We start from the raw sequence: 7,173 nt of genomic DNA, 5'->3' as shown, positions 1-7,173 counted from the left end.
ACAAGAGTTCATTCAGCTGGATAGTAAGTTACAAACCATATCAAATCATGTTAAGGCAGATGATGAATCTGGTTGCATTTGTTATGACTCCCAGGAGCAAGTGATATTGTGGGAGCTGGGCGTTCTTCCTCCCAGCTGTGTGGTCAGTTGGCCCAGGAAAGGGCAGTCCTGGAGGCAGCAGGTAGAGAGCCAGGCCCTGCCTGTCTTGTCACTGCTCATTCTCAGTCACTGCTCTGTGACTGAAGTGGACATGGAACCCTGGCCCTTGTTGGCATCACTGATGCACACCCACTGCCAGTTGACTGACTCCTTCCACAGGGTCACTTTATTGTCTCTACCTGAGACAGCCAGGATGTTGGCTGTGATGGACAAGCTCACATGCCATACAACATCATTGAACTTGTGCAACAGTTTGGGAGACCATGTATTGCCTGTTCATCGTCACAGGTACAAATGAACACTCGACCATCCTGGGAGCAGCTGGCAGTGGTGCTGGTAGGCAGGCCAATGGAGCTGGCCCAGGCCATGTCTCAAACCCAGTCACTGTGTGCTTTCAACTTCTGCTCTTCCTTCCACTGGCCATTCTCCTCCTCCTTCCACAATTTGATGAGGTTGTCACAGCCGCCTGATGCAAATTTCTTGATGTAGTTGGACTTCTGCCCAGATGGCTGGTCTATGAAGCTTCCAGGCATGATAGCAGGGGCCCAGCTCACTGTTTTGAAGCCAGCAGTGTGAGCATTATTGATCTTCTTCACTTCCCACTGGCTCAACCTGGTATAGGTCAGTAGGGAGATGGCCCCATCGAAGCTACCACAGGCCAGGATCAGGTCCCTGATACCCAACTGAATGTGCTGTAAAAATATCTGTGATTTCTATTGGTAACAAAATCACAGGTATTGCTATAACTACTGTAGTTTGTGCCTACATTCAGAATGGATAGAAATGCTAAAGTTTAGAGATTAGAGAAAATAAAAATATGATTTATTTCCTTCCAAGTTCACAGACCTCCTAAATTTTATCCATGGACTTTTATTGATGAACCCGTGAGTTAGAGTAAAAGCTTTTTGAGGTGTGGAAGACTGTATGTTCCAAAGATGACAGCAATAATATCTCCCACCCCCTCATGCTCTTTCACTATATGACCTTGATACTATCCCATCAGCAGGCAGAATATTTTTCCACCCCCTTGAATCTGGGTGAGCCCATGACACTTTTGAACAACAGCGTATTTTTTTTCTCTCTCTCTCTTTTTTTCTTTTTTAACAGCGTATGTTAGAAGTGATGCTATACCAGTCTGAGCATAACTCTTAACTGACCTGTCAACTTCTGCTTCCGTCCTCATAGAAACAAGACACCATGTAAGACGTGCAGTTATCCTAGATCGCCATGCTGCTAAAAGCCCAAGCTATATAAAGAGGCCCTGGAGGATAAAATACCATGTGGAGGAAAAAGATGACCAAGGAACACAAGTGTCAGACCCCCAAGTGAAGAAGCCATCTTGGAAGTGGATCCTTTAGTTCTTGCCACCCTACTTGCTGCGACATGGATCAGAGGTGAACTGCCCCTCCAGGTTCTTCCAGGATTCCTGACCAATAAAATTGTGGGCAAAATAAATTACCTGTTTTAAGCCACTGAATTTTGGGGTAGTTAGTTTGGCAGTGATAGGTAATGGGCAATCATGTATCCTTCACATTGATTAGCAAACTGACAGGCATAAATGAGGGGCTCAGGAATGGTTGACAAATTGAGACTTGCGTGGCATTTTGGTATCAGTAGGAACCACAGGGAGTAACATAATGTGATGAAAGTATATTGTCTGATAGGTGGCCTATGGCTTGAAGGTACCTCAACCTGCTTTCCAAGACCTCAGATTAGCCAAATCCTTCCCAAATGCTGACTCCTCGATTGGTCTCCAAAGGTTACAGTCTCTTCAGGGAAGAGTATATATAGGATGATTAAAGAGCACATAATGAAAATGCACGTTAGAATGGTGTAGTTGTACTGGAAGCAATCTCTGTGCATCTGAAAACTTGGTCTGAGTCTGGAAACAGACCTCAAGGGGCACTATTGTATCATAGCTATGAGCACAGTCTCTGAAGTCAGTGTGTCATGGTGGAAATCTTGGTCAGCCGTAGAGCCTGCTCTGTGACTAAGACATGCAAGTCTTTCTGTGTCTCAGTTTACACATCTGTAAAATGTATATAAAACAGTATCCTCCTCATAGGTGTATAGTGAGATTTAAATGAGTTAATACATTTGGTTGGCACATATAGCTCCCACTGAAGACCAAATGGACCTCTCTTGAATACTTTCAGTGACTCTTGAATTATTTAGGTGGTTCCTAAAATACATATGTGCCACATGTGATTTTTATATAGTGCACATATCAAATTTTTATGATAGCAGTAGTCTATATTTAGTTTAATTTATATTAGAAAATTTATAGCCAGCATTTCTGAGTTCATATATAAGATAGGATAACATTATAAAATATATTAAGCCATAAATAGTATAGCTAAGGCCCAAATGGTAAAGATGAAACTGAAATGCTTGAAATTGGCATGTGGGAGCTGCAAATCTGGGAGTCTGCAAAGGAGAGAGGAACAGAGAAATGAAGTCATTTATTCATGTGCAATGAACCAGCATCAAATGCCATCAATTCTTTGCCTCAGTCCATTTTATTTCACATTTGACCACTCTATAATGGGCAACACTATTTAAAATCTAGATCTGCCTTCCAAAAGAGCAATGTATCTTTAATGGGGCAAGCTGTAATATTTTCATTTCAGCATGTTTCCCTGGAAAAGATCATTAATTGTGGTCTACAGAACACTGGTCTACAAAATTATTGTGTTAACTTGGTAAAAGTAAGTTTTCATTAGATTGACTAATTTTATTGTCATGAGCTCTGGTGTTTGGAAACTTGTCCCTATCTTTTTTCTGGTTTCAAGGTTGAAACACTGTTTGAGGAGCTTATAGTGGACTTTTAATACTATTCAGTTATGGGACTTACCTGGTGGCCCATTAGTTAAGACTGTGTGCTTCCACTGCAGGGGACATGGGTTTGATCCCTGGTTGGGGAACTAAGATCCCACATGCCGTGTAGCAAAAAAAAAAAAAAAAAAAAAAAAAAAATATATATATATATATATATATACACACACATATAATATATACACATATACTAGTCAGTTATGATCATATGATTTGGCAGTATCTTTTCAACACAAAAATGAGGGGGAGATCTGGCAACTCTGTTGGAGGTTTCAGCACAACTTTTTTTGCTGGGTGGAACTAAGGGAAAGCATGAATCATTAAAATATGTCTGATTACTTTATCAATATATTAGATTGTTAACCTGGATATCTTAGCTCCAAAATGTCATTCATATAATTATGAGAGTATCAAATCTTATCTTCATATCCTATTGTATTGCATCTACATAAAAGCCACAGTCTTAAGGTCGTATCTGTTTAATTGTGGTAGGTTAGATTTAATCAAGATGTTTTAATCAAGATATTTTGTGAGTATAGAGCTACTTTCCAAATCTTTCAGTGACTTTGAAGTGGCAAAATAGGAATGTTATTTGCCTGAATAAAGTATATTAAAAATAGAAAAACCAACTCAGTTTCATTGAGAGGTATCAAGTTTGAAATTATCAAAAAAAAAATGGCATTCTACTTGGATGGGACTCATATTATCTTAGCAGTCATTTTTCTTCAAAGGCATTAACATCACAAGTGAGACACAGTTTGGATAGAAAAAACAACAACAAAATAAAATAAGAATGAGTTGTGATTTTCTAACAGAGAATCTTACCAAAGTACTTTTCCCCAAAGGAAGGCAGTGTGGTGACAGCCTGAGTTCAGAGCCCATTCTTGTCACCTTCCAGCTCTGTGACTGTAGGCAGATTATTTAGCCTCAGTTTCCTCATCTGTAAAATGGGAATGTTGTTACCATTAGTACCTGCCTCACAGGACTAGCACATAATAAGTGCCATATAAGTTTTGTTAAATGAACAAAGTATGAAAAATTTGTTGACCATTGGAATGTTTCACCAATTGCTTTAATGAAATTAGGGTGTTCCAAGTTCACAGATTCCCACCCATATGGTAATTTTTCTCATTATAATGAAGAGTAATTTCTTAGAAGTTATCTATTTATATGAAAAATGTTTAAATTATGAAAATAAGTTTCTTAATATGTCAGGTTTTCAAACTTCATTGCATTAGAAGCATTATAAACTCTTTTCTCATCTCAATCTGTTCCTATCACTCTTTCAGAAAACCGAGGGAGGTAATTTTGTGCATTATGAATGACCTGAACTGAATGTCACTCTCAAGAGTCCAGGAAGATTATCTGTAGAAAAGAGAAAGAAGATGAACAAAGTGGCTGTTTTAGTAATTTGGATAAGTTAGCCAGGATTCATATGTTTTGAGAAAGAACTGTTCATGATCTTCTGCTGGCTTGTGGGAGAAGGAATGCACGTTTGCCACCTGGAAAAGCTGCTTCCTAGTCTGATCTCATGGGGATGGCCAAACCCTGATTGAAATCATCCAGTTACTGAAGGGCACCTGTTCACCAGCAGCCTGTTCAATTGGGGACACATTGCCATGTTTGCTTCATTGAGGTCAATGAAACCTGGGCACAAGGGGGGTAATTTACTTCTATAATTATAAGAAAGAAGTTGAGATATGGCACGAGACTGAAGAAAGTTGGAAAGATATCTATTTGCCATCTACATTCAATATTATTCTACTTGAAATTATTCTACTTTATCATTGACAAGATAACAAATCTTATGAAAACCAATTCTTTGCTTGTTTTTTTCTTTCTGCAATATTTACCTTCCCACTGAATTGATAATAACTTAAGCTGGTTCCACTGTCTTTACATTTTAATGACTTTTATTTCCCTATATTCTATTACAGTTGACCTTGTGCTATAATCTAGTTGTTTTGATTCTTTTGGAGAATACTGAGAATATTGTGGTCTTTCAGAAAAAAATCCTCAGTCAAAGTAACAGTTTTAATAAGATCTCAAGTTTTCTTGCTGTTTCACTAAATGAAATGTTCATCATTTTAATAATAGTTGTCATATCAAGATGTGGTATATACAAAGATTGAAAAAAACATTTTCAAGAGTATACAGAGAACTAATAAGAAACGACATCTCATTTTTTTCACTTTGTAAAACTCAAAATAATAATGTTTTTAGCTGGGAATGAAAAATTCCTGTCTTTTTCATTCACTATTTTCTTTAACAAATGCTGATATGGTGTTTATTATGTGCCTGGCATGTTCCTGGCACTTTACAAATATTACTCCATTTATTCCTATGATAATGCTCTGAGGTAGGTACTATACTATCATTATTCACATTTTACAAATGAGGAAACTGAGTCATGGAGATGTTAAATAACTTGCCCAGGATCACATGGCTAGTAAGTGGCATAGCTGGGATTTGAACCCATGCAATTTGACTCCATCACCCTATTCTCTTGTGTTCTCCATGTTTGACCCAATGAGGCAAATATAGGGCTAATGGCGTTGAATAAAATTCCCCATCAGTCACTTCATTAAGAATAGTAATTTCTAACACATAAGTCCTTGGCAAAAATTTGTTTTAAAAGACTTGGCCTCTCTTCTATAAAATGTTAAAATAATTTAATTATGGGTAGATCAGACATATATGTGAGAAGCCACTGCTAAAAAAAGAGGAAAAAAAAAGAAATAAAAATACATTTTCAAAGATTGAAGGAGACAGACTTCCCTAGTAGAGCAGTGGTTAAGAATCTTCCTGCCAATGCAGGGGACACTGGTTTAAGCCCTGGTCTGGGAAGATCCCATATGCTGTGAAGCAACTAAGCCCGTGTGCCAGTTACTGAGCCTGCGCTCTAGAGCCCGAGAGCCACAACTAGTGAGACTGTGTGCCACAACTACTGAAGCCCATGCGCCTAGAGCCCGTGCTCCGCAACAAGAGAAGCCACCACAATGAGACACCCGCGCACCGCAATGAAGAGTATCCCCTGCTCACCGCAACTAGAGAAAGCCCGTGCGCAGCAACGAAGACCCAATGCAGCCAAAAATAAATAAATAAATAAATTTATTTTTTAAAAAAGAAAAGATTGAGGGAGAGATATACAAGTTTTATTTTTCCCCATTCATTTAATTTATTTCAAGTATGATTTACTTTGCATAACATTTGTGAGAGGGATGGAAGATAGGAAGAAGCGGTGACAAGCAGTTTTGGAAGATGTAACAACAAAAAGTTACATATTAAAGCTTTACATTCTCTGTGGTATGCTAAAAGTTACTATTTGTCCCAGATTTTTCAGAGAAGTTATTGTTTCAACTTATTTTATTATGTTGTAAGTTTATTTTTCTTTGGCCCTGGGGAAAAAATGATCATTGTAAGCATGCTTCTATTCACTTAATAATAAAATGAGCTGTTTTGGGAACCACAAATTGTGCATGGTTGATCTCTTTGAGAAACCATCACTCTTTGTTCTCGAAACCACCATTTTAACAGGCCTTAACTATTTTATTGCCTCTGTTCTTCAGGCGAGAATTATTAAAACTGCACAAATGTATGGACACCAAGGGGGGACGGGGTGTGCGATGAACTGGGAGATTGGGGTTGACTTTTGGCATGGTTTAGAGAGTCAAATGTGAATCAGCTGGATGTATATTCTTAAATAAGGCCAGACATGAATCTTAAAATATTGTGCAAAATTAACTGGAAGGAGGTGAGACCATGTGGTTTAGAACCAGAAATGTGGTGCTGAAGGGCACATTTGGTGGGAACTATAGAGAGGAAGGGCCAAATCCTTGAGGCACTCTGAAAGAAAATAATATAAATTAGTGAAAAATGAATAACCCAGTTAAAGAAATTATTTAACTGTGAGCCCTGTAAAGGCAGGGTCTGAAATTCAATACTGCACTCTGCATGTCAAATAATAACCTTTTCTTGAGCTGAGATTCCCTTTGAAAAATATGATGGAAACTAGGGACCCTACTTCAGGCTAAGAGCAGGCAGTTAACACGTTTGTGAGATTAAGTTAAATTGTAAACATAAGTGTTATGTCTGTTTTTGTCTTCTTCCCCTTCACTGAATGGCTTGACTATCTTTCTTAACTTTGACAGACACAATTACAGACCCTTTGCTAGAAAA

At 38.2% G+C, this 7,173-nt stretch overlaps 1 pseudogene; it reads right to left on the bottom strand.

Moving 5' to 3' along the window:
* Nucleotides 1-225: 225 nt before the first annotated feature.
* On the bottom strand, nt 226-3,025 carry LOC102997518 (protein SEC13 homolog; annotated as a pseudogene).
* Between the last annotated feature and the right edge of the window lie 4,148 nt (nt 3,026-7,173).

Source organism: Balaenoptera acutorostrata, chromosome 4 (assembly GCF_949987535.1).
Source record: "Balaenoptera acutorostrata chromosome 4, mBalAcu1.1, whole genome shotgun sequence".
Classification (NCBI taxonomy): Eukaryota; Metazoa; Chordata; class Mammalia; order Artiodactyla; family Balaenopteridae; genus Balaenoptera; species Balaenoptera acutorostrata.
Note: the sequence above shows the minus strand (reverse complement) of the source record. Positions and strands in the feature narration are given on the sequence as shown.